Here is a 25,812-nt window from a genome sequence, read left to right as displayed (position 1 = left end):
AATTCTAAAAATAAAATATATAATCATATTAAAAAACTCAGCTAGAGGGAGAGTAATGAAACTGGAAGATAGATTGGTGGAAATCACTCAAATTATATCACAGAGAAAGAAATAAAAATATGAAGTTAAGAGACAAGGGGAAGAAAAACAGAAGTAAAAAGTTAAACATGTCTGAATAGTTATTCTAATATGAAAGAATTGTGAGATGAGAGACTAAAAGGACAAAGAATTGTTGAGAACTAAAGGAAGAGAGTAGTTCTCAGGATTCAAAAAAAAACCACACAGTACTTCCAGCAAGAGGAAGAAAAATGAATATTTTCATTAATAAAAGGTACTGTAAGTGTATAACATCAAAGATAAAGAGAGGAATCTTAGAAGCACCAGAGAGAAGCATACAATTAAAAGAAGAAATAGAAACTTGTATTAACTGAGTACAAACTTGTCTCAACATCCCACAGAATCCCACAGTTAGCAGTTTCACTTCCCAGTAGCAATCACTAATGACAGTTACTGTTTTTACTTCTTCATTTAAAGTTAGTCATTCTAAATTTAAAGTATTCACTAAAACCTCTCTGACTTGGTTTATCAACTCTAAACTGACACTTAGGAAAGATAAGGAAATTAACATACTTCTTCCTATACTCCTAATTGCTTCTTCTACACTCCTAATTGTTTCAGCTCATAAAATACTTCTACAATGTTGAGATTCATGATAATGTAATCTAGTCTGTAAAACAAATCTCTCATAATTTACCTAAATAATCAGCATTTACAACATTGATGTGCTGTAATTTACAACATCACAGTTGTGCAAATAGTATGCCCAAAGAACCAACCGGTATATTTGACTACATAATAAAGGCAATATAATCCTATACTACTAAAACTTTTGCTTCCCAGGTGGCGCTAGTGGTGAAGAACCTGCCTGCCAGTGTAGGAGACATAAGAGACATAGGTTCAATCCCTGGATTGGGAAGATCCCCTGGAGGAGAGCGTGGCAACCCACTCTAGTATTCTTGCCTGGAGAATCCCATGGACAGAGGAGCCTGGTGGCTTACAATCAATGGGGTCACAAAGAGTGAGACATGACTGAAACCAACTTAGCAGGCATGCTCTAAAATTTTGGAAGCAAATTATCCACACTCTTTTACTTTCTGAAGGGTTTCCTTCTCCCTCTTCTGGGTCTTATTCAGCTGCCTATGTTTCTTGAATGCCATGCTATCTCCTTTCTTCAATTCATTTTGCATTGTGCTGAAATACTCCCTTGAATAACTTTTTCGCACAATAGGTCCAGAAATGGAATTTCTGAGTTGTTTCATGTTGGAAAATGTCTTTACTTTATTCTCAAACTTTTTTGATTGTTTGAATTCTAGATTCAAAATCATTTTCCTTTACAAGGTTGAAAACCTTTGTCTCTTGACTTCCAGCTTCTTCTGATGAATCAGCTTCTCATCTTTCATTTTTTTCCCCCCTTCTGGAAGGTTTTAGAATTTTCCTCCTTAACACAATCTGAAATTTCTCCAGGATGTAATTAGATACGAGTACGTTTTAAAATTCATCTTAATCCACATGTAGAGAGCCCATTCACTTAAGAGACTTGTGTCTTTCTTCTGATAAAAATGTTCAACCATTTTAAAATGTTTCCCTTCCTTTGAAACTTGTATTAGTCATGTACTGGCCCTCTTTATCTCTATTTCCAAGATTTTCTCTTTATTTCCCATCTCTTTGTTACTCAATGTTCAGGGATAGTTTCTCAATTTCCAGAATTACAAATTTGATTTTCAGCTGTGTAACATTGTGATATAATAGTATATATACATTTGGTCTTCATTCCCATTTTTGACACAAAGCTCCAAATGTAATTACATAACTAATATTTGGGTTTTGTACTCAGATCCTGAAATAGTTCTGGAATGATAAAGATGTTTTTGTTGTTGTTGCTGTTGTTGTTAGACCAATGGTAAAACGGTTGCAAGACCGTTTTAACCACATCTGAGTTTATGATAATGAAGTGGCTTTTGCAAAGCCCTTGGGATAGGGGCTGTTTGCTAAAGGAACCAACCAATTGATTAGAGAGTTGGAACTTCCGACCCTACTTCCAATCAACTGAGAAAGGAGACAGAGTGTGGGCTGAGTCAGTCACATATGGCCAATTATTGAGTCAGTCATGTCCAGATATTAAGTTTCTATAAAACACCCTAACTGAAGGGGTTTGAAGAGCTTCTGGAGTGGTTATCATATAGAGGTGCTGGGAGAGTGTCCACAAGGAGAGGGCATGAAGGTTCTGAGTCCCTCTCCTCATACTTAGTCCTGTGCATCTCTGCCATCTGGCAGCCCCTGAATTATATCCTTTTATAATAAACCAGTAATCTAGTAAGCAAACTGTCTTCCTGAGTTCTGTAATTCTAGAAAATGATTAAATATGATTTATAGCTGACTGGTCAGAAGTACAGGAGGTCTGAACTTGCCATTGCATCTGAAGTGGAGGCAGTCTTGTGGGACTGAGCCCTTAATATGTGGGATCTGATCCTAACTCCAGGAAACAGTGCCAGAATTGACTAAATTATAGGACTCCCTGCTGGTGTGGGAGAATTGGCTGGTATGGGAAAAATTCAAACTTTTGGTACCACAAGAAAGTATTGGGGGTAGAGTATAAAACCTTTGTTTACTTTTAAGCTGTACCCATTTTATTTTTCAACCTGCCAGCTAATTATTTTTCACAATCATGTTTTTAATTTCTGAGCATTTGTTTATTCTCTTCTTTTTTCATACCATCTCTTTTGTTCATTTTACAGATGCAGTATTTACACAAACCTTTCTAAGGCTATTGATTTCAAGTTTCCAAAAGCTCTTGTTGTTCTCTAAATTATGTATTTTGTCCTGGAATTATTCTGTTTGTTCATCTTGGCTCTTCTCTTCCATTTGCCTGGCTTTCCTGAAATTCTTAGTGATCCTAGGTTGTCTGTTCATATTTATGAATGAAGAGTATATTGGTTAACTTAGAAAGCTAGTACTTGGGGTTTCTCTGAAATCTTACAGGCTCATTCCACTGATGGATTCCTCCCTCGTAGGTCCCCTGTTGCAGCTTCCCTGCTAGCTCAGTGGTAAAGAATCTGCCTGCAAATGCAGGAGTTGCAGGTTTGATCTCTGGTGAAGATCCCCTGCAGAAGGGAATGCCTGGGAAATCTCATGGACAGAGGAGCCTGGCAGGCTGCAGTCCACAGGGTTGCAAGAGTTGGACACGACTTAGTGACTAAACAGCAAACAACAGGTCCGCAGTAAGTGGCGTCTATGCAGCCAGTCTGTCTGCAGAGCAACTGTAGGACTCCACTCCCAGACATAGTTGACACTGTAGGCAAGGTTCCTCAGGGAGCAAAACACAATGATGTATTTTCCTCTTGATGGAGCTTCCATTTTTGCTTGTTATCTCTCTCTGCCTGCTGTGGAGGTCTTAATATCTGTTATAGAGTCCATTCTTAGGCTCTCTTTACAGACTAGATTGCAGCCTTATTTTTTGACCAGAAGAGGCAGCCCAAACAGATGAAGAGTCCAAACCAAAGTTCCTTGGTGATCACCTGGTCATTGGTTGCTCATGAATCGTGCCTCCTCTTTGTGTATATTGACTTCACTTGGAACTCCTACTGGAATGCCTCTGGAAAAAGCCCAATTACCTGGTTTACTCTGGTTCCTTTTCTCTTTCACAGGTTTTCCACCCCTATCTGCTTCCTGGCTTGTAGGAATTCTTAAAACTTCCATTTGTTGCTGATCAGTTCAGTTCAGTCACTCAGTCATGCCTGACTCTTTGCAACCCCATGGACTGCATCATGCCAGGCTTCCCTGTCCATCACCAACTGCCGGGGCTTGCTCAAACTCATGTCCATCGAGTCGGTGATGCTATCCAACCATCTCATCCTCTGTCGTCCCCTTATCCTCCTGCCTTCAATCTTTCCCAGCATTAGGGTCTTTTCAAATGAGTCAGTTCTTCGCATCAGGTGGCCAAAGTGTTGGAGTTTCAGTTTCAGCATCAGTCCTTCCAATGAAAATTCAGGACTGATTTCCTTTAGGATTAACTGGCTTGATCTCCTTGCAGTCCAAGAGACTCTCAAAAGTCTTCTCCAATACCACAGTTCAAAAACATCAATTCTTTGGTGCTCAGCTTTCTTTATAGTCCAACTCTCACATCCATATGTGACTACTGGAAAAACCATAGCTTTGACTAGACAAACCTTTGTCGGCAAAGTAGCGTCTCTGCTTTTTAATATGCTGTCTAGGTTGGTCATAGCTTTTCTTCCAAGGAGCAAACTTCTTTTAATTTCATGGCTGCAGTCACCATCTACAGTGATTTTAGAGCTCCCAAAAATAAAATCTCTCACTGTTTCCATTAATTCCCCATCTACTTGCCATTAAGTGTTGGGACCAGATGCAATGATCTTAGTTTTTTGAATGTTGAGTTTTATTATTTTACAGATCTCTTGTGATTTTGTTCCTTTAAGAAGGATCATTTTATTTGAAGTTTCTTTGCTTGAATTCCTCCAGGATAAGTCCTAAACTCCCCTTGTTCCAATCTACTCCCAAGGCTTCATAAACCATGGACTCTTTAAGTCACAGTTCTGGCCCAGGCCTTCATTCTGACCTCTAGTTACTTGTGTCCAGTGGCCTGATGTATATACATTTGTGTATCTCAAAGGCAGTTTAAACTCAATGTGCCTAAAATCTAACTTGTGACAGTTCCTCCTTCTTCCAATATTTCCAATCCAAAGAATGTTGTCACCATTTGTCCAGATCCTCACATCAAAAATATCAGTCTTCTAATTTTTTATCCTTAACATTTACTCCTTTCTAAAGTCTAGTTGATTTTGCAACAATTAAAGTATTTCTCAAATTAGTCCACTTCCTTCTATTGCTTCCACCACTGGTTTTGTCCAAACTTTCTTACATTGTCAATTGCAAAAATCATAACTGATACCTTCATCCTTTCTTGCCTACCCTCCCCCTCCTCATTTATTTTCTACAAACAGGCATATTGATCTTTTAAAAACAAAACTTAGATAATGTCATTTATTTGCATAAAATCCTCTATTGTCTTCCCTTTACTCTTAGGATAAAGTGTAAAATTCTGCACATGCCCACAAAGTTCTACATGGTCCCTCTACTCCTGATTTCACTCCTTCCACACTCTTCCCACCTCACTGTTCTAGGTACTCTGGCCTCCTTTCAGTTTCTGGGTCTCCCTGAGTTCTCTACCACCTTAGGCCATTTGCCTGATAAGATAGATTGCATGAAGTATGGCCCCTAATCCTAATTTTGGTTCTGGTCAAGGAACATCTTCCCACCAAAGTTGGAACACAGTTTCACAGCTCATGTCTTTAGCTTTGAAGATTCTATTACTGATCTATTTTAAAGGAACAACAGCTAAAAGCACAATTTTAAAAGAATTAGAACATTACGAGAAACTAGATACTCTGAGTCATTTGCCTGCTGCACAAAGTAGGTCCTTTGAAGCATTTAGACCACAGCATAATTGCTAAACCTTAACAACATGATTAATCAACAAGGAAGTGTATAAAGATGGTATTTATTTATTTATTCAACAAATACTGAGAATGAACTATCAGCCAGAAACTATGAAAGATAAAGCACGAATAAGACAGAATCCCTATACTTGATGAATTCTGTTTAGTAGAGAAAACAGATTTTTGAACAAGCTCTTATATTATAATCTTTACTTTTTTCTCTGAATAAATACTTATTGAACTAATCAACGAATCATTCCCTGGGGAGACTAGAAAAGAATGATGCTGTGATTGAAAAATAAAATAGCATAATATGTGTGTGTGCTCAGTCACTCAGTCGTGTCTGACTCTTCACGACCTCACAGACTGCAGCCCACCAGGCTCCTCTGTCCATGGAAAACTCCAGGCAAGAATATTGGAGTGAGTTGCTATTCCCTTTTCCAGGGGATCATCCTGACCCAGGGATCAAACCTGGGTCTCCTGCATTGCAGGCAGCTTCTTTACTGTCTGAACCACCAGGGAAGCCCTTTTCATAATATAATATATATTAGTTTTCATAGCCATAGATTCTTCTGCTGCTCCCCATCTCAGTACATGGCACTTCATAAGAGGTGCTCACAGTGAAACGGAGCAGAACCCGATAGTCCTTGCTCTCCTCCCCTTGTCCTCTGCCCGCCTTTTGCCTGTGGAAAACCTTAGTTAAAGAGTAACTTTAATCAGAGAAGTGAGAAATGCAGAAACAAAGGAAAACAGTCAAAGGAGACCAAATAATAATAATAATGTAGTCATTAAGCATAGTCAAGGACCTTCAGTTCTTTCTCAAGGGCTATACATAATATTCTGAGCCATATCCCATGAGCTGTCTTACAGATACTCAAACATCAGGTGGAAGAATTAACTAAATGATGAGTCGACTGAACCCACGACATGAGCTGCCACAATTCTGAGAACTGGCCACAAAGAAATGGGAACAAACGGACCTTGGAACTGAAGATAAACTGTACCTAAAACAACCACGATGAGACTGACCAGACCACCAATGATCAATCTGAAGATGACTGTCAGAGCTGACTGTGCTGTTTTTGCACATAGCTCCCTCTCTCTGTCTATAAAAGCTCTAATCCCCTGCTTTTCAGGGATGGTGGGGGCAGAGGCGGGGAGCTGGCCTTTGGACAGATGTCCACCCCCCCACCCCCCCATCCCAGTTGCCAGCATCTGAAATAAAGCAAATTTCCCTTTCCACCAACCTGCCTGTTTATTGGCTTTTGGGGGTCAAGCAGCCGGATCCCACACACCTTTCAGTAACAATAGGAGGAATCTGGCTGAGCTTCCCAGGTGGTCCAGTGGCTAAGACTCTGTGCTCCCAATGCAGGGGCGCCTGGGTTCAATCCCTGGTCAGGGAACTGAATCCCACATGCTGCAATCCTGTGTGTCGCAACTAAGACCCAGTGCAGCCAAATAAATAAAATAAATATTAAAAGAAAAAGAGGAATCTGGTTATCATTATAGGTACTTCCCCTTCCCTACACTGTACTCCCTCTCCCATGTTCAATCTATCACCATATCAACCTTTCTTGCAACATTTATTTAAAATTAATTCACTTTTCTCTCCATGACCATTATGTTAATCCAAATGACTACATGTTGAAGGACCCAAAATTATTTTTCTCATTACTTTTCAGAATAAAGTCAAATTTCCTAACATGATATAAGGCTCTACATAGCTTAACCCAGACAGAGCTCTTGACTCCTGCATTGAATCACATGCCCCCTCACAAGATACACTGGACTTCTTTCATTTCTTCATTGTCACCTCAAGACCTTTTTAACCTGCTGTTTCCTCTGCCTGGAATTCCCTTTCCCGCATTCTTAACAAAGTGTCTCCCACAGTTAACTAAAAGAACCTAAAAATCTTTGAATGCCACATGGTCAGAGAGGCCCCATGTCTAAATTAGATTCCCCCATGGAGCATGGTCTCCTCTTCCTTACAAACTCATCACACTTTGAACTTACATTTTTAGTTGCATGCTTATTTGATAAATATTAATAACTGTTTCCTCTGCGAGGCAAAAAAAAATTTCATGAAGGTGGGACAAGGTCAGGTGTGTAGACCTACACATATTTCTATTATCTAGCACAGTACCTGGTGACATATTCTTCTAAGACCAAGGCAATTTTATATGATCTCCTTTATAGATACAAGTACAATTCTTATTATAGCTTTATAGGTTAACATTTCAAAGTGAAAGAGAGATGTTCCCTTCTGGTTCCCAACAGGAAGAGCAGCTTTGTTGTACAAAGAATGTTCAAAATTCTTCTAAAAGAAAAACCAAATTTGATTTGACAGAACTTCCTCGCTAATGAAGTTAGCTTTCTCTGCAAGAGAGATTTTGCCGAAACAGACTGGATATTTGAGTGCAGTGATCTTCTGCATTACCATTTTACTTTGTTCATTCATGAAAGTATAAAATCAAAATTTGCAACAAAAGTATTTGGAACACTATCACCATTTAGAAGTCTTTGTTTCCTCATACTTATTACGTTATCTGAATGTCCTAATAGCTGATTCCTTATATTCAACTTTTAGTTATTAAGTATTATATATAACATTTCTTTGTAGTATGATTTATAAACATTTATTTTACCTGATAAATGAAAGCACAAAAGGAGCTAAATTTCCCACCATTGCTATTTGTTTTTCATGCCAGTCCAGTTCTGATGAATCTACTCTGAAATCTAGGTTCAGGTAGCAGATTTTACCCTTTGGTTGGATGAGCAGGAAGTTGCTGATCCTACAGCAACTCACTCCAGTATTCTTGCCTGAGCAATCCCATGGACAGAGGAGCCTGGCAGGTTTCAGTTCATGGGGTCACAAGAGTTGGACATGACTTAGTGACTAAACTACCACCAACCACAACTTCTAAAAGCCAAATTATCTTGCATCAAAGGAGCTGATTTAAATCCACATCCAAAATATATCTTAGATAAATGAACAGATTTGACAATGAAATGAATCTAATATTACCTTTATATAAAATTCTCTTAAACAATTTCCCCAACAATGTCATTCTAATCACACATTGATACTCAGATGACTCATTAGTCTATGGCATGATTTTTCACATAAATCAGCTTTCATAAAAGCATTCACTGTCAGTCTGAAGTACATCTTACAAAAGAAACTGCCAATAATAGCAAAACCGTATTCACTTGACTTGGACTTCACTGGTGGCTCAGATGGTAAAGAATCCCCCTGCAAAGCAGGAGACCCAGGTTTGATCCCTGGGTCAGGAAGATCTGCCGGAGAAGAGAATGGCTATCCACTCCAGTACGCTTGCTTGGAGAATGCCATGAACAGAGGAGGCTGCTGGGCTATAGTCATTGGTGTCTCAAAGAGTCGGACATGACTAAGTGACTAAGCATGCACACATTCACTTGACAACTTCGTATTGCTGGTACTAATATTTCAACATTTTCATTCCCTTCCTCTACTTAGACATAGTTTAGAAATAATATCAAGAGAGAACTAGAAAGTTAAAAGAATTTACCGTATGTTGAGGTCTTGTCCCTTTGCTAAGAATATTACATGCTTGCTAATATAAGAATTAAAGCAGCCTTTTGATGAAGTATAAAGGACTATTCATAAAATCCATATACATTATTTTGCTTATAAATTTTCTAGCTCTGCTCTTAGAAAAAGACATAGATTCTCTAGTCATCTTAAATGTTAAGAAATACCTTAAATTCCTGCATAAATTTTAGTTCCTATTTCCCCAAACAGTAGTTTGTTTCCACAAGTGCACAGCCGTATGTAGCATATTTAATATTACACAGTGAACTCCTTATGCTATCCATGTTAATGCATAATATTTAATAATTTGTCATAAATTGTGGATATACTAAGTTCTAAATGTCTATATTCTATATAATAGACACTGGATCACCCCCAGAAGTACCTTTTTTCTTCTGAAATAAACTATTTAACTTTTTAAAATTAACTCATATATTAAAAATAATAGCTTCAATAACCCTAAAGCATCTGTATAACATAGCTTAAGAAAAGTCAAGAGATGAGCTCGCAAAGCTATATTTCTCAGTACTTAAATGTTACTGATATACTTCTTAGAAGTAGAAAGACTTTCCAGAAAATCCCAAAACACTATCTAAATATAAATCTGAAAAAAATGGAAGATCTTGTCTTGTAAAACAAATGGCTATCTTTTCTAGGAAACATACCTAAATTTTTTTAGTTTGTCAAGAATAAAACTTAGTCAACGAATTGTCCATGAATATGATGTATATCATCATTTAAAATATTTTTCCACTGAGTTATAAAACAGTTCTGTTATCACCTAGACATTTAATTAAAATAATCACCATATGCTCTATAAGAAGCTCAAAATACATTGAGAATTCTCCCACTGTCTGATAAATACATTTGAGGAGGACAGATCTAATTTTTGGATATCTGATTCCAACCTTTCTATATCTAAAGCTTTGCTTATATTCTACTAATCTGTCAGTTTCTTCCGTTAAATTTGCTGTAAAAATTCTCCTTCACTAAAATGGTTACATAAAAACACAAGCTAAGACACAATATTTTTTTTTTTTCTTTTGAAAATGATGCCACCCAAACACTTAGCCTTTCACATCTGCTGTAGTGGTATGATGTTCCTTCTCTGATTAAACTAAGTTTTGGTGGGTGTTTTTGCTTTTAAGATAAAGAAAGTCTTTAATAACACTAAGAATGTACATCTCAAATGTTATACTTTTTCCTAAGACAAATTGTGTCAACTCTTCACTCCAGAGCCTCCTCCCAGGATCGGGGTAAATAATTTCAATATTTGACATTATATTGAATTGATTTTTTATAAGAAAAGTTGCCCAAGCAGTATTTTCAAACATTCTAATTTGTAATAAATAATCAATACCATAAAAAGAAGAATGAAGCATTATTTCAACACTGCAAGTTTTCATGTAAAAACAGCTTTACCTTAATTATTTATCCAGTCCTGTGCAATCTTTCCAGAATTGTTTGGCATAGCAGACCCCTGTTGCAGAGTTGACTCATGTGAACTTTTGGGGATCTAGACAATGATTTAAAGACCAGTGGGAGTGAGCTAGACAAGCCAATCATCACCAACCCCTCACCCCAACACCTCCCTCTGTCCAACTTGCGTCAGCTCTTAAAAAAATAGAGAAGCTAAATCAATTTACTGTTGTACACTCGGATTAAACACCAGTTACACCAATTTCTGTTTGCTTTTAGAATTTTGGCTTTTATACAACAAAACAGTCACTTACTGAAAGCTTTACCTTGATTGGTATCTTTCTGTATCAAGATTCTACAGGTTGGTTGACTGATAAATCTGAAATGTTAATTTTTCTAGAGGTTTGAACTGAAGTCAAATTAAAATAATACCATAATAATGGAGTCAGACTGCTTAATGAAATATTATAATCAGAAAGTGTAGAAAGTATTAAATAGCAGAAGAGTTATTTTCTTTGGAATTGTCGATTTTATCCAGAAGAAACATTATACTAGAATAACAGACACTCACAACAGCACCAAGTTACTCAAGGTGACGTGAGGCTGGAAAGCATAAGCCCTTTCAGCCTCTGCTACCATTTCAAAGGTAGTGTGCTGAGTAAGTAAAACATTATTTGGAGTTTTTAAAGAATTTCTAAACAGACATTTTCTCCCTTTCAAAAAAAATCTACTTGATTTTCCATACATCAGAGGAAGAGTTAAAATGTGTTGGCAAATAATTCATTCTGTTATGAAAATGTATAAAGCAGACAACATTCTGAAAGTTAAGTGAGAAAACAGATTAAAAAATCAGTCCGGAATTAAGAGTTCTTTGCCTTTTTAATATTTATAACATCGATGAGCTCTCCAGTAACCAATCAAAAGACTCTAGATTGCAACAGTTGTGTCAATTTCCTATTTCTGGAAAAAAAAAAAACAAAAACTAAACGTTGTTCTTTGAGAAAATCTTAAGTTGATGCAAGAAATTAAACATTAAGCAAAGTGTCCAGTTATCCATTTCTCTTTTCCTTTTCAAATAGGCCCATTTCGTCTATTAACTTTAACATGGTATGTTTACTTTCATTTGTCTTTTAGTTGCTGCTTCTTTATTTTTCAGAGTTACCTTGTAGCTTTGTCCATGATCGGATGAAAATTATTATGGTATAGGGGAAAAATGATAACAAATACACTAATTTGTTGTCAACTGAAGCTCCAATACTTTGGCCACCTGATGCGAAGAGCCAACTGATTGGAAAAGACCTTGAGACTGGGAAAGATATAAGGCAGGAGGAGAAGGGGACGACAGAAGACGAGATGGTTGGATGGCATCACCGACTCAATGGACATGGGTTTGAGCAAACTCCAGGAGATGGTGAAGGACGGGGAAGCCTGGCAAGCTACAGTCCATGGGGTTGCAAAGAGTCGGACATGACTGAGCAACTGACCAACAACAACAACACTAATTTAAATTTCAGATAAATTTAAAGAATATTTCTTTTCAAGTTATTTCCATCATTTAATTATTATCTTTCTAACTTAACATTTTCTTCTGTTTGCAAAGTTATAAGATGACTATAAAATCAAGAAAGCAAAAACCTGCACTAATTGTTAGAAAATGAAATATCTGTGTTCTTGTAAAATTTCATGTAATAGTACAATTTCATTTCATAGCATATCTTCATGCAAAATAGGGTGGAGATAAATGAATAAATACCTACAGTTTTACCTCTCAAATTTTAAGTCTTGGCATCCATATAATTCTTTTGTTCTTCAAGTTCACTAAGTAATGATAGCAAATTAGCATGCTGGATTAAAATGAAAAGTACACAAAAGAGACTTCTATGAAGAGTTTTATATTTTTTTAGAACCTACTCTAATTACAAAATTCTTATCAGAAAACTTTCCTGACATTGACTCAAAAGTCAAATATACACAGACGAAAACTAATTTGACAAGAATTAGGTGAATTAAAATGACTTAGGAACTTTTTTATTGTGCAATCATTTTTCCCCTAGATATCTGACATGTTTGGACATGCAAAGATTAATGAAGAAATGTATGGTTTGGTCTTGACAAAACTCATAGTAACTTTCCTTTCACAAGGAAACTACAGACTTAAGCATTATAATTTTATGTTCTGAATATTTCTTAAATCATATCATAATGTAATTTCATATACATTTGGCAATAGGTTTATTCTCTTTTGATTTTTAAAACATAAAAATGCCACATAATCTGATAGGATCTAATTTGGTACAAGCATCAGTGTACAAAGAGGTAATGAACCAGAATATGTACAGACTTTTCAAAAAATGAATAAAATGAAAAATATGTGGATAGTGAATAATGAAGCAAGTCTGAACAATGAAATGAGAGACACTATGATCCTTTTCATAAGGAATTCATAGAAGCGCCACCAAGAACAGGTATATGAGACTTGGTTGAGGTGGGGAGCTGGTTTGCAAGGTGTAATATATGTCCACTTAAGCAGATACCCAGCTTCCAGATTACAATATGATTAATATTAGCAGAATTATATCATATATTCCAGGACTCTAGCAGATGAAAAGTCCCCAGGGGCTAAGATCATCCAAGATGACTTGAGGGAGCCTACTGATCTTGAAGAGGGCCTTAAAGTCTGGGTGATATTCCAATGGGTAGAGATGAAAGGAAGAGGCATTTTGGAGGCAAAATGTAGAAATACCAGAAGCATATTCTGGCAACAGTGAAAACTAGTCTGGCTGCAGCAGAGACTTTTCAAAGAAAAACAGATTGGAATGGAATAGTTCAGGCTCTAAAAGGCATTAAATCTAGAGAACTCAGATTTCTGTGACCAAGATCTCTTGAAAGCTTCTGAAGAAAATCACAGAATCAGCGGGGAGGGATACAGGTGAGATGATAGGGTAGAAATGGAGAAGAGTACAAGAAGGATGCTGAGGAGGCTGACTGATGGCTTGGCTTTGGTGATATTTACCTGTCTGAGAATAATGGCAGAAGAGAAGGCAAATGGAAAGGATTTGAAGTGGGGTCAATGGTAGTTTGACTTCTTCTTGTACTACTGTTTCTATTTATCACTTTCACTAGCTCACAATGCATGGTGTGAATTTTATGTGATACTTCTATCAGAAATAAGAAACTTGTAATGAAACCTTTATATTTCTCTATACAGAGAAAGAGAATAACTCATCTACTTCAGCACCACATCAATCTGTGGTTCTCATTTTCAAATAGTACAGAGAAGATCCTAGAATGTATATCCCAATATGTTATCTAGTAAAAGTACAAACTTTCTGACTCAAACTGATTCAGATTATACCCATGCATTAAATCAGATTTTTTTCTTGCCTGTATTTAAAAGCACTACTCATCTTGTATCAAACTTCTACCTTCATCAATGTCTTCGAAGGGAAAGTTCCAGCTGGATAAAGTTAAAAATTGGTCAACAATAATATATATACATAAATCTCCTTTAGCCAGACTATCACGGCATTTTGCAATGACACAGGGAAAGATAATCTCTTGTTCTCATGATTGTACCCAAATTTCTAATTTTAGTCATGGGACAAAATAATACTTGGAAATACAATGTGGTTATAGCCAAATTGGCAGAATATTGGTAGAAACAGTAATGACTAAGAAACAAAATCACCTAATTTTTAATAATTTTGTATTGCCTTTGTATCTGTATTCAAGTGCTTTTCTTTGCTCCTATTTTAATTTCCCTTTAGGTCACCTACCTTTTTCCTTGCTCCTGTTTCTTTTTAACTTTTCTGTGCTACATTGTCCTTTTTTAAATCTATTTTTAATTGGAGGATAATTGCTTTACAGTGTTGTGTTGGTTTCTGTCTTGCGACCATGTGAATCAGCCATAAGCATACATATATCCCCTCCCTCTTGAACCTCCCTTCCACCCCTTCTATCCCACACCTCTAGGTTGTCACAGAACACTGAGTTGAGCTCTCTGGATTGAGCAACTTCCCACCAACTATTTATTTTACATATGGTAATGTGTATGTTTCAAAGTTATTCTCTCAATTGCTATACTGTCTTTACAAGCCCTTATTCAATAAGTTATCTTTTACAATTTCTAAGTTTTAGCTTTGTAAGCCCAAAATCGAATACAGTTGATCAGTTGCCAAGATTATAGGTCTGTCCTCATCCTACAATATTAGTGCTTCCAAATACAGACAATATGTGAATTAATCCAACTGTTTTTTTATAGTATTGTAGGTAATCATCTACAATGACCAAGCCATTCCTAGAAATGGAAGACATTAACATAACTGCAATTAGAAACAAGACTTCGATTACTTCTTTTTAACTTAGGATTTATTCTCTGGCTTTTGGATTTCCAGCTTCCAGGGACAAAGAACATTTGTGATCTTTACTGACATCACTCTTTGCCCCTCCAAATTCTTCATCGTATCTTAGTATGAACATTTTCTAAAAAAGAAGAAAAACCATATAGAGATGTTGCAGAAATCTTCCTAAATCATTCAAATCACAGAATTTGTGTTATCCTGGAGGTGATCTGAGCACATAGGTCCTTTGAATCATCTGCAGAGTGAGGGAAGCATAGACGTGCTATAGGTCTCTCTCTTCATAGTTATGAAATTATTAATCTCAACTTACAGAAAAAAAATAAGGACTACAAGAAGAAAAATGTAAATATGACCCTCAAAAGCCACATACCAAATTAACTGTAAACATAGAAATACAAATGAATAATTTTCTAATTCTTCTTTGGCAGAGGATTCAAAAATACTTTTTAAAATATTTAAAAATCCAAAAGAGGATTTCTGAACTGTCATACATTTTTCAATGTTCCTATTTCACAAAATAACACCTCAACACACATATAATACAAGTGACTTTATGAAGAGCCTTATTTGATGATACCTTTTAAAAGTCTAAATTTGGGACTCTCTCAAATATGAGTTCTCAAAAGGCTGCCCAGCCTGGCCCCAAGGAGAGGCTCTGCTTTTGTGTTCAGAAAAAAATAAAAAAATTCCCTGACCAAGAAAAGGGCAATGACCCACATTTGCTAAGGAAATTGCTTGATGGATGGCATCCCCCTCTCTTGAATCCAACCTAAACCACCTTTACTGTTATACAATGGAGCATTCTGGAAATGTTTGAATAGTCACCGTGTTGCAAAATTAGCAAACAAGGTTGGGGCAGGTTGACAAATTTACTGACTTGGCCACAGACCTAAATAGAAAATTCCTTTAGCCTCAGCTGATGGAAAAAAAAAAAAAAGACTAGTTAGAAGACAGCTCATGTTGTTCATGTTTTGTCGTTTCTGCGTTTTGCTTTTCAAGCAACTAAGATCCTTCTGATCCATTTCATTTCTTGATGCCACATTGAAACGATTCAGAGAAAAGTGTATCTCAAGTTCATTCTAGGCTTCTGCCTGAGCAGTTACACCAAGGTGAAGAAAGATAACAAGATCTGTGGGGCTTGTGGATAATTATAACTTAAATAATGTACTGAAATTCTAAATGTTAATTGTTGTCGTTTAGTTACAAAGTTGTGTCCGACTCTTTGTGAACATGAACTACAGCATGCCAGGTTTCCCTGTCCATCATCATTTTTTCATGGAGTTTGTTCAAGTTCATGTCCATTGAGTAAGTGATGCCATCCAACCATCTCACCCTCTGTTGCCCCCTTCTCCTCTTGCCCTCAATCTTTCCTTGCATCAGGGTCTTTTCCAATGAGTTGGCTCTTCACATCAGGAGGCCGAAGTATTGGAGCTTCAGCTTCAGCACCAGTCCTTCCTTGCTTTATACGATTCCTATCATGTAAAAGGCCTGCTTGAAAAAACAGCACTACTAGCAGACAATGATTAAATTATAGCAGCACTTCCTAAATAAATCACCTTGATAATTTAAATTTTTTACAGAGAATATAGTATTAATATTGTGCTAAGTTGAGCTGACTGCCTTTCTAACAAATAGCAATTAATGTTTCAAAAACTACATACTATTTGGGCCGCAGCACATTAATTTTCGTTGCTCTCTCCCTTCACTTTCAAAGCAAATTCCCTTCCAAAATAATTTCTGTGCATTTGGATTTTGTAATTTCATCAGTGATTGGACTTTGTAATCCTGGTGTCATCTTGCTTGGATTGGACAACCAACAGTTTCTTAAGCTGGGACCCAATAGGCTGCCAGCCTAAACTGGGAGGAGATAGACAGCAAAGGAGACCAAAAAAAAAAATCACCCAGCAGGATTTTTAAAGGGAAGGGGCTCTCCAAAAAGGGGATGACACAAATCCATGCTGTACAAGAATCAGCGTCCCTAATAACAAAAGACATGCTCAAGCTGGCCTCTCCAGAATTTTGAAACCAGGAAAGTAAGTCTACGCTAAGGTGTTCTTCAAAGGAATTTGAGCTGAGTGAGACTTATAATAGTGATGTCGACATTTCTTAATGAATGGACTTTTCAGGGAATGCAGATGATTTCCTGAGTTAGATCTCAGTAAGCGAGGGGGCAGCTCTCTCTCTCTGCTGAGCTATAAACAACCCCCAGGGCCAGGTCATGGTGTGGTCAGAGCTCTTTGCAGCATGTTGACAGATGCATTGTCTTCTGCTACAAGGGTTAGCAGGAGGCAGCATGGCAAGATTCACTGAACTATTTGTCCTTTATGGGTTTTATGAGTTAGGAATTATACTTCCTGGAGGGCTGGGTAACACAAGTCTTTCTTTAAATATAGGAAAGCTGACTCAGAAAAAGTACATGTCTTGACCTCATTCAGCAAGACAGCAGTCGAGAGGGACATATGGGTAGATGGTATACTTAGGAGGTTTGGGGATAAATTCAAGTATGTCTAGACTGCCAAGTTAGATTAGTTGTGAATAATTTCTTTTGTTTGTTTACCTTAATATTGGGCTATGGCCTGTTCATAGTAGGTATTGCATAAATGTTAAATGAGTGAAAGTCTTTATTAAAGGTACTATCTCAATGTGTGCATCCAAAACAATTCTTTAGAACTTATTTAAGGGTTGCAACAAGAAACATTATAATTATTCTAAATGAGGATCATGCCACATATTAAAACAGAGTAGTTCCTTCTTGTGCTCAGAGACAGTTGTGAGATGGTATGGTGAATGTCCATACTACATGCAAGGAGCCATTAGTCCTTTTATAGAGAGCCGGATTCCTGGAATATTAAGCAGTAATCACCAATCATGTATTGAAAGAATATTCAGATAATAATAAGGGCATGAGAAAATTATATTTATAATCAGTTTTGAAAAGCAAGATACAAAATCTAACAATAATATGTTCCTAGTGTTGTTTTTAAAATTATACATATAATATATAAAAATATACTATATATATAATATATATATTTTAAAGGGAAAGGGAAAAATGCCTTAGAGAACACATATCAGAATATAAAGAGTGGTTATTTCCAGATTGTGAAAATGTCAACAGTCTTTCTTTTCTCATCTATATTTTCCCATAAACTTTAAAGAGTATGGATTACTTTTACTATGAGAAAAACAATAAATACTATTAAAATACTAGGTTTTGTAAAAATTGTTAATCAATCCTGGACATTAGCCACAAACTAAATCTCTATTTTTAGTGAGAATATTTTGGATGCTTGACCAAAACAATCAACTCTATTTAAAAAAAAACTTCAATTCTGAATGGGCATTTGAGTTATTTAAGGTATAGACAAAATTATCCATGTCCAGTTTATTCTGGTGGGATGGATTGTTTTTCTTCCCAATCAGCAAGAGGTACTGTAATAACTCTCAAAATATTACTGAGACAGAGAGATTTAAATATATTTGGAGCCTCAATGTTTTCTCATAATGCTGTGAGATAGTCAGTTTCTGTTATAGCCTAGTAAGCAGTCATCTTCATTTATTCATTCAATAAGTATTCATGTGCCAGACTTTATGGTAGGGGCTAAGGCAAGACAGACAAAAATGTAAGACCCAGTCTCTGTTCTCAAGAAGCCCTGGTCTCTCCAGGCAATCTGCTTAAGTAGGTCAGGATGCTATAATGTGGTATGTGAAATGCCCACAGGAATGGGGAGAGGGGTCAGAGAAGTGCAGCACCCAACTCAGCTTGAAAAGGACAGAGAAGACTTACTGGAGAGGTAACAGCTGGGCTTAGACTGAAAGAATAAACAGGAGCTGGCCAGGATCAATGGCGTGGGAGCCGACTGCAGGTAGACAGACAGCACAAGAAAAAGCAAGAAGGCAAGAAGCAGCTCCCAGTTGCCTGGTGTTCCTGGAATGTTGAAAAACACTCGACTGGCAAAGTCACTGGTGGGATCACAGGGGGTTAGGGTTCCGTGTTTTTTCTCTATTCTGTTCAGTTCACACAAGTTCATTTAAAAAGACTGGCCCAGCAAAGCCACATAGAGCTCACAATTTCAGATATGTGAAGAAAATGTGCTTTGTCAGGAATGGTGATAGTTAAGGTTACTGCTAACAGTAATAACCAACAGGGTAGCATGAGGCAGTTCTTTCCTGCATTGTGTTTAGGTGAGCTGGGGTCACTGCTCTGTGTTTGCACCGTCAGGATTGTTGTATTATAATTTGCCTAAGAACAGAAAAATTCACATTCATGAGGTATTTTGCTTAAAATGATGTAAATAGATGATTTGTTATTGAGTCATCAAGTTATATCCAACTCTTCACAACCCCATGGACTGCAGCACACCAGGCTTCCCTGTCCCTCACCATCTCCTGGCGTTTTTCCAAGTTCATGTTCATTGAATCGGTGATGTTATCCAACCATCTCATCCTCTGTTGTCCCTTTCTCCTTCTGCCTTCAATCTTTCCCAGCTTCAAGGTCTTTTCAAATGAGTCAGTTCTTCTCATCAGGTGGTCAAATAACTGGAGATTCTGCTTCAGCATCAGTCCTTCCAATGAATATTCAGGGTTGATTTCCTTTAAGATTGACTGGTTTGATCTCCTTGCAGTTCAAGACTCTCAAGAGTCTTCTCCAACACCACAGTACAAAAGCATCAATTCTTCAGTGCTCTGCCTTCTTTATGGTCCACCTCTCACATAACTACTGTAATTATAAGACTTATAGGAATTGAATTTTTAACTATAGAAATCTTGACCCTTTCTTTAGTTATTCCTAGATATTTGAACATTATTTTTTAAGTTAGAATCTAAGGTTCAACCTATTTAAACTCTCTTTTTTCCTTTTTCAAACTTTTTATTAATTTGATTGCAAAAATGTATGTCAGTCATGGTAAAGATGGTATATTTTCTAAGGCTATCAAAACAGAGAGAATTTTGTATCAAAGATGGCCAGAAAGCAGACATAAACTTTCTAATATGGATAAAATTAGGGCAAATTGTATTGGTCAAAAAGAATTCCTACCATCTTTTAAATATTAAAACAGCAGGAAAGTATTATTAATGTGTTTTTGTACTGTCCTGGTAAACTTTCCTTAATTATTTTAAAAATACATCTAAGTGAAGATTGATAACCAAGTAAATTATACATGAGTAATATACTCAGTAATATTAATGCCCTAACTTTCAAGTGTCTACAGTCTGTAATTCTTTTTTTTATAGTATCTAGTATAGTGTAATAAATAACAATTGGAAGACTGATACTTGCTTTTAAATGATGGATGATCTGATTTTTACATGCACATAAGACAATCGTAGTGATGCAAATAATTTTGCTTGTGGCCTTTTTTCAATTTTAAAAGACTGATGACATTTCCTTTGAAACTTATGACTTTTAACAGCTTTTTCAGAGGAAGTCTGAGACGAGCTCACATTTTCTGTCTTGAAACTGTCTCTATTCATCCCTTCTAATCTTTGACACCCAAATAATTTGAATGGCTAAACAAGGTCTCTCTCTTTTGTTATGCTAACATTTTCCATTGCACTTGATTCTAAAGATTTGGGTTCCTGGTCTAACTCCATCATTTACTAGCTGTGGAATTATCAACTCAGTGAACTCTGTGGGCCTTTGTTTTCTCATTTACAAAACAGTATATAATTCCCGAGGTGACAACAAGATGACCGGAAGAAGTAAATGAAATTCACTCATTCATCTATCCGGAAGAAGTAAATGAAATTCACTCATTCATCTATTGAGGATCTACTGTGTGATGAAAAAACACTTATAAACATGACTATAGTTCATACTGGCAAAACAGTTATTTCTTTCTTCCCATAGAGTCCCTTTTGCCACCGTTTGAACTACAAAACTTAGAAATGTAAATAGATGTTAACTATATTTATATAACTGTCAAAGAAATAGCAAAGTGGTTTTCCACTAGAGACTCTTTGGACATAAAATTCTGATTGTTGACATAAAATTCCTATTCTAAATATTTAGATTTAAATAACTCTCATCAAAATTTTAGCAAGCTAAAGGGTGAATAACAGAATGAATTGTCTTTAATCTCTTTTTTTTCCCTTTCCTTTTCCTGTTTTCTATCGGTCAATTAGCAATCACTCAATTAGGGTGTAAACACTGAACACCTATTATGTATATGCTCCTATAACCGTACCCATCAGTGTTTCCCTGTCTTTAGTCTTTCCTTCTACTTCTGAACATCTGGCTGTTTTTCTCTGACAAACCCCAAGTCACAAGAATGACTGGAGAGCTTTACAGTTGGGTTGAGATAAACAAGAGTTCTGTGGCTATCTATATATATCTTTTAAATTATATATTCTACGTTACATATACAGAGAGATCTGTATCTATGTTTACATTTATATCTATTAGGATTCAAAGTGCTTTTTTCCCCTTTTTAAAGAAACTTAGCTTTTATCCTTCGGTTCATATGCTAGGGTACTATAAGTGCATTGCTGTTTTCGCACTGTAATTCGCAATTCTTTTACCAAACATGGAGTTGCCCTATGAAATGGAGAGCACACTGACTCCGGAGTCCAAATTCAAGGATTCGTATCTAAACCCCATTGTGCTGCCTACTAGTTGAAGGACTTTACAAAGCAGTTAATCCCTCCCTCCTCTGTGCTGTCTCTGCTTCCTAAAAGCTTTGCTACCATGCCAACACGCTCTCTTAGCATATTTGTCTACAGTAGCTTCTAGACTTTGAAGTCCTTAGGAGCAGCCACTGTGTCTCATTTAGTGTAGTTGAATCTAGTACAGGTTCTGGACTTTGACTGCCTAGACTTAAATCTGATTCTTGTCACTTCATAATCGTCTGACTCTGGGCAAGTTGTTTTTTACTTCCATGTCTCAGTTTCCTCTTTTGTAAAAAGGAGATAATAACAGTGCCTCCCTCACCTTGCTGTTGTGGAAATTAACTAAGTCCCTGTTTGTAGAACATTTAGAAGAGTTTCTGACACATAATAAATATTATGTATTTGTTATATGTGTATGCTTAAGGAATTGTCTCTAACTTCGAAAGCTAATATGGTATTTATTTTCTTTGTTGAAAAGTAGATAAAGGAATGTAAATATTCTAGAACTCAGTCTTGTCTTTAAAATTGTGCCTAATAAGAACCATTATGACTGTGAGGATGAAATGAGATAACGGATATTTAACCATTATAGAGATAAAAAGTATTTTTGTGGCTGTTTGATTATAAGGGCAATGTGACATTAGCAAAGTCATTCATAGAATTAAATTGGTTTCAACGCCTTTTGGTTTGGAAGTGTATTGTCACTGTTTATTAGAGTATTATTTCATCTGTTAAACTATTGATTAGTGCTGTTGAAAAGCTAGAAAACGGCAGGTTTTGACCCTGACCCGTGGAATCTCAGAAAGCAACCTCGTAATAAGATACCGTTTGCAGTACATGTTTTTGTTTAACATTAACCAACCTGTGAAGCTGCAGGTACCATGGTACATATTTACCTCTGAACGTGTCCTCAAGAGACAGTGTTTAAACATGCAAATGTGCTGGTAGGTCTAGGGAGGTTTGATTTGGCTTGCTTTGGATTTTTTTTTTGTCTATAAGATTGACAAAACACGAAGATCCCAAAATGTACCAAGACACACGTTTCAGATGCCACAATAAATGACTGACTTTTTGCTTACACTATGGGATTTGAGATTGCTGGCCTTCTTGTACTAATTCTCAAATTGTCCAGCCACATAGGCTTGTCTAATCAGAACCAGTTGATTCAAAGGTAAGACCCTTTTAATCATTATGAATCAGTATCTGGATAAGCTGGCAACATGAATGGATGACTGGCTGCCTTTGAAGCAGCTTCTTGATCAAAGAAGGACCCATATCCTTATCTCTTAAATACAGGGAAGTCTTAAAAGCATGCACATATGCTACTTCTCACTAACTTCCAGTTAACTTGTATAAGACTGCTTAGAATTTGAGTTGAAGTTTAAAAGACTAATGTGTCAAATTTTTTATTTTTTATTAAGTCTAGTTCAATATATTCTTGGAAGTTTAGAGATGAAACATATACACAGGTGTATTCAAACAGAAAGCTTCATAGAAATGAAAAACATTAAAAATCTTTAGTATTCTTATCAAACATTCTTATGCTTTTTGGGAAACAGGCCATTTTTTCCTAGGTGGTACGGGTAGAAATGGGAATAAACACAACGCTGGTAAAAGTTGGTGTTATCCACCCTGATATTTTACTTTCTTTCCATCTTTTCCTCTTTCAAACAGTTGATCTTCCAGTTACTGACATAATGAACTGTTTTCACATGAGTGTATCCATACTGACATCAAGCCCTGTCTTTCTCCTAAACAGAATAATGTTGAAGTATATTTATTATATCAGTATGGATGTCTCAAGACTTAATACTTATCTAGACTATTAAGACTCATGGTCTCAACAATGCTGTTTAATTTTCAGAAGATAAACAGTTGTTTTTTAAATCAGTCCATTTGGTGGTAGGATAACAATAACTATTCTGTTGTATTGCTCATTGTCCAATGTGTCACCACGTAGACTGGTTTTCCTGGGGCAATTGTTAAGTAAACAAGATTTTATCACTCCCATGCTCGATTATGAAAAGCATCAACAGGAGCAAGAACTACAATATGAAACAGAAAAAAAAATGAGACTGCAGTGAGTTATTGAAAATATCCCCAGAAGATTTTTCTCAATGTTTTTTGGTCATGTTTTTGTCATAGGAAATACAGCTTAAATATTTCTTTTATATCCAGTATAGATAGTATTTGTAGCACTAATAAAAGGATTTAGAAGTATGTGGCAAAGAGATGAAACACATGTTTAGATATCTTCTCACTACAGCTAGAATGAAAAATGTGAGATTCTGTTTATTATTTTTCCTAGGATTTTAGCAAATAAAAGTGTTCAGTTTCCATATGCATTGTCACCAAGTTTAGACCTACCCATGAGGAATGTCTAGGTGTATGTACAGGTCATTTTCAAAGTGTAGAAACAGGTGTGGTCATATGGCCTGCTGAGTTTCCACCACAAATGCTTAAGAAACAATTTTCTTTCAAAGCTTTGCATTATCTCATCTAATCATACTTAGTTATTCTCTGTTGTGACCACTAAAATTATTTGAGAATAACTGTGCATCAGATAGTAAGCCTACATCGAGCAGATCTGGAGGGGGCGGGGAATAACTTTTCGGAGATTCTATTTATAAAAAGTTAAAAAGCACCTATCTTGATCTCTGTGTATAGCTCTATGGATCAAATGGAAATGGTTTTTGCTTTGTATCTTGAATAGACTGGTAAATTAAGACATTTTATTTTCTATTATATTGCTTTTTCCTTCTTTTTTGTTCTTATTTTTGCATGGAACACATTAACTTATTAAAGAAGGTATATGCATTTGTTATTTACTTTTCCACAAGTGGGATCATACATGTACAGAACTTAGAACAGAGCTTGGAATGTAGTAATATAGATACAGATATGTGCCATGCTGTGCTGTCGCTTCAGTCGTGTCTGACTTTTTGCGACCCTATGGACCACAGATTGCCAGTCTCCTCTGCCCATGGGATTTTCCAGGCAAAAATATTGGAGTGGGTTGCCATGCCCTCCTCTGGGGGATCTTCCCAATCCAGAGATTGAACCCTCAGTCTCTTATATCTCCTGCATTTGGAGGCAGATTCTTTACCACTACCTCCACCTGTATAGAAGTAAACAAATATTAGTTGTTGCTGTTGGTTGTATATTTTTAAATACATGAACCATATGAAGTAGCCTAGGAATTTAGTGTTTTTATGAGAACCCTCTTAAACAGTAGATTATTTTTGACTCAGAAGAGCAATTATCATGTACTAACCAAGTGAAGTCGCTCAGTCGTATCCGACTCATTGCGACCACAAGGACTGTAGCCCACCAGGCTCCTCCATAAACATTTCATTCTGTATTCTCGGCTGAAATCCAGGTGGCAAATTTAATTCCTTGGCCTACTAGCAAACATTCCAAGAATAGCCTCCAAACTTTTGTTATTTGCAATATTCACAGATCCCCAGGAAAAATAACTTCCTTTCATGGGCTCCTTTGAGAGAATAGCATTGAAACATGTATATTACCATATGTGAAATAGATCACCAGTCCAGCTTTGATGCATGAGACAAGGCACTCAGGGCCGGTGCACTAGAACGACCCTGAGGGATGGGATGGGGAGGGAGGTGGGAGAGGGGTTCAGGATGGGGGACACATGTACACACCCATGTCTGATTCATGTCAATGTATGGCAAAAACCACCACAATATTGTAAAGTAATTAGCCTCCAATTAAAATAAATAAATTAATTTTTTTTAAAAGTCAGCCTCTTAAGCATTAGCATTCATTACCTTATGTTAACTTGCTTTGGAGTTAACATTTCAACATAGGAAACTCTGAAAACATATATATTCATAACAGAAATACTGACATACTCTTGATGCTTCCAGCTACCTCTGCCTTCTGCAATGTCTGTTTACTCTGATCTGGTATTTATTAAAATATACAAATTTGCCATAGCAACCATTGCAAGATAAAGCCTATATGTGTTTCTAAAATAAGGAGAACCTTTTTTTTTAAAGAAACATACAAAAATATGCTAGTTATCCAAGTACAGATTAGATATTCTGCAAAATGGAAATGTGTATAGTAACAACATTTTCATATGGAACCATAAGAATATCTTCAAATACCTCGACTGTTTCTAAGTACCTATTATTGCTACCACCATTATTTTTTAAAAAAGAAATCTGAAAGGTGTGGTGTTATTGGATACATAACAATGAATCTGGCAAAGAAGACACAACAGTGTAAGAATTTGAGTTAATGGCTATCATTTTACAAAAAAACATGATTTGTAAACATAATGCCTTATTTTTATTTTCTATGACATTTGACA

The 25,812-nt window shown here is 36.4% G+C and overlaps 1 protein-coding gene and 1 long non-coding RNA gene across 28 annotated transcripts in view; one reads left to right on the top strand and one right to left on the bottom strand.

Annotated features, from left to right (window-relative positions):
- The window catches only part of LOC145503513 (uncharacterized), a 31,258-nt gene extending 24,504 nt beyond the window's left edge, over positions 1–6,754 (top strand). The window contains exon 2 of the long non-coding RNA XR_014051523.1: positions 6,384–6,754. This is a non-coding gene — a long non-coding RNA (uncharacterized LOC145503513). The remainder of the gene's footprint in view (positions 1–6,383) is intronic.
- The window catches only part of SLC38A4 (solute carrier family 38 member 4), a 77,790-nt gene that overhangs the window by 36,071 nt on the left and 15,907 nt on the right, over positions 1–25,812 (bottom strand). For 4 of the 27 annotated variants that reach the window (XM_081483105.1, XM_081483095.1, XM_081483094.1 and 1 more), the window contains one exon: positions 10,507–10,600. The exons of 21 other annotated variants lie outside the window; for them this stretch is intronic. The gene's annotated coding sequence lies outside the window, so the exon portion shown is untranslated. Of the gene's footprint in view, positions 1–10,506; positions 10,601–13,928; positions 13,961–18,651; positions 18,779–25,812 lie in introns of those variants that run through there. 2 more of the 27 variants (XM_081483096.1, XM_081483092.1) reach the window with 2 other exon arrangements.

Source organism: Giraffa tippelskirchi, chromosome 4 (genome assembly GCF_054371585.1).
Source record: "Giraffa tippelskirchi isolate mGirTip1 chromosome 4, T2T-mGirTip1v1.2.pri, whole genome shotgun sequence".
NCBI lineage: Eukaryota > Metazoa > Chordata > Mammalia > Artiodactyla > Giraffidae > Giraffa > Giraffa tippelskirchi.
This window is presented reverse-complemented; position numbering and strand designations above follow the sequence as displayed.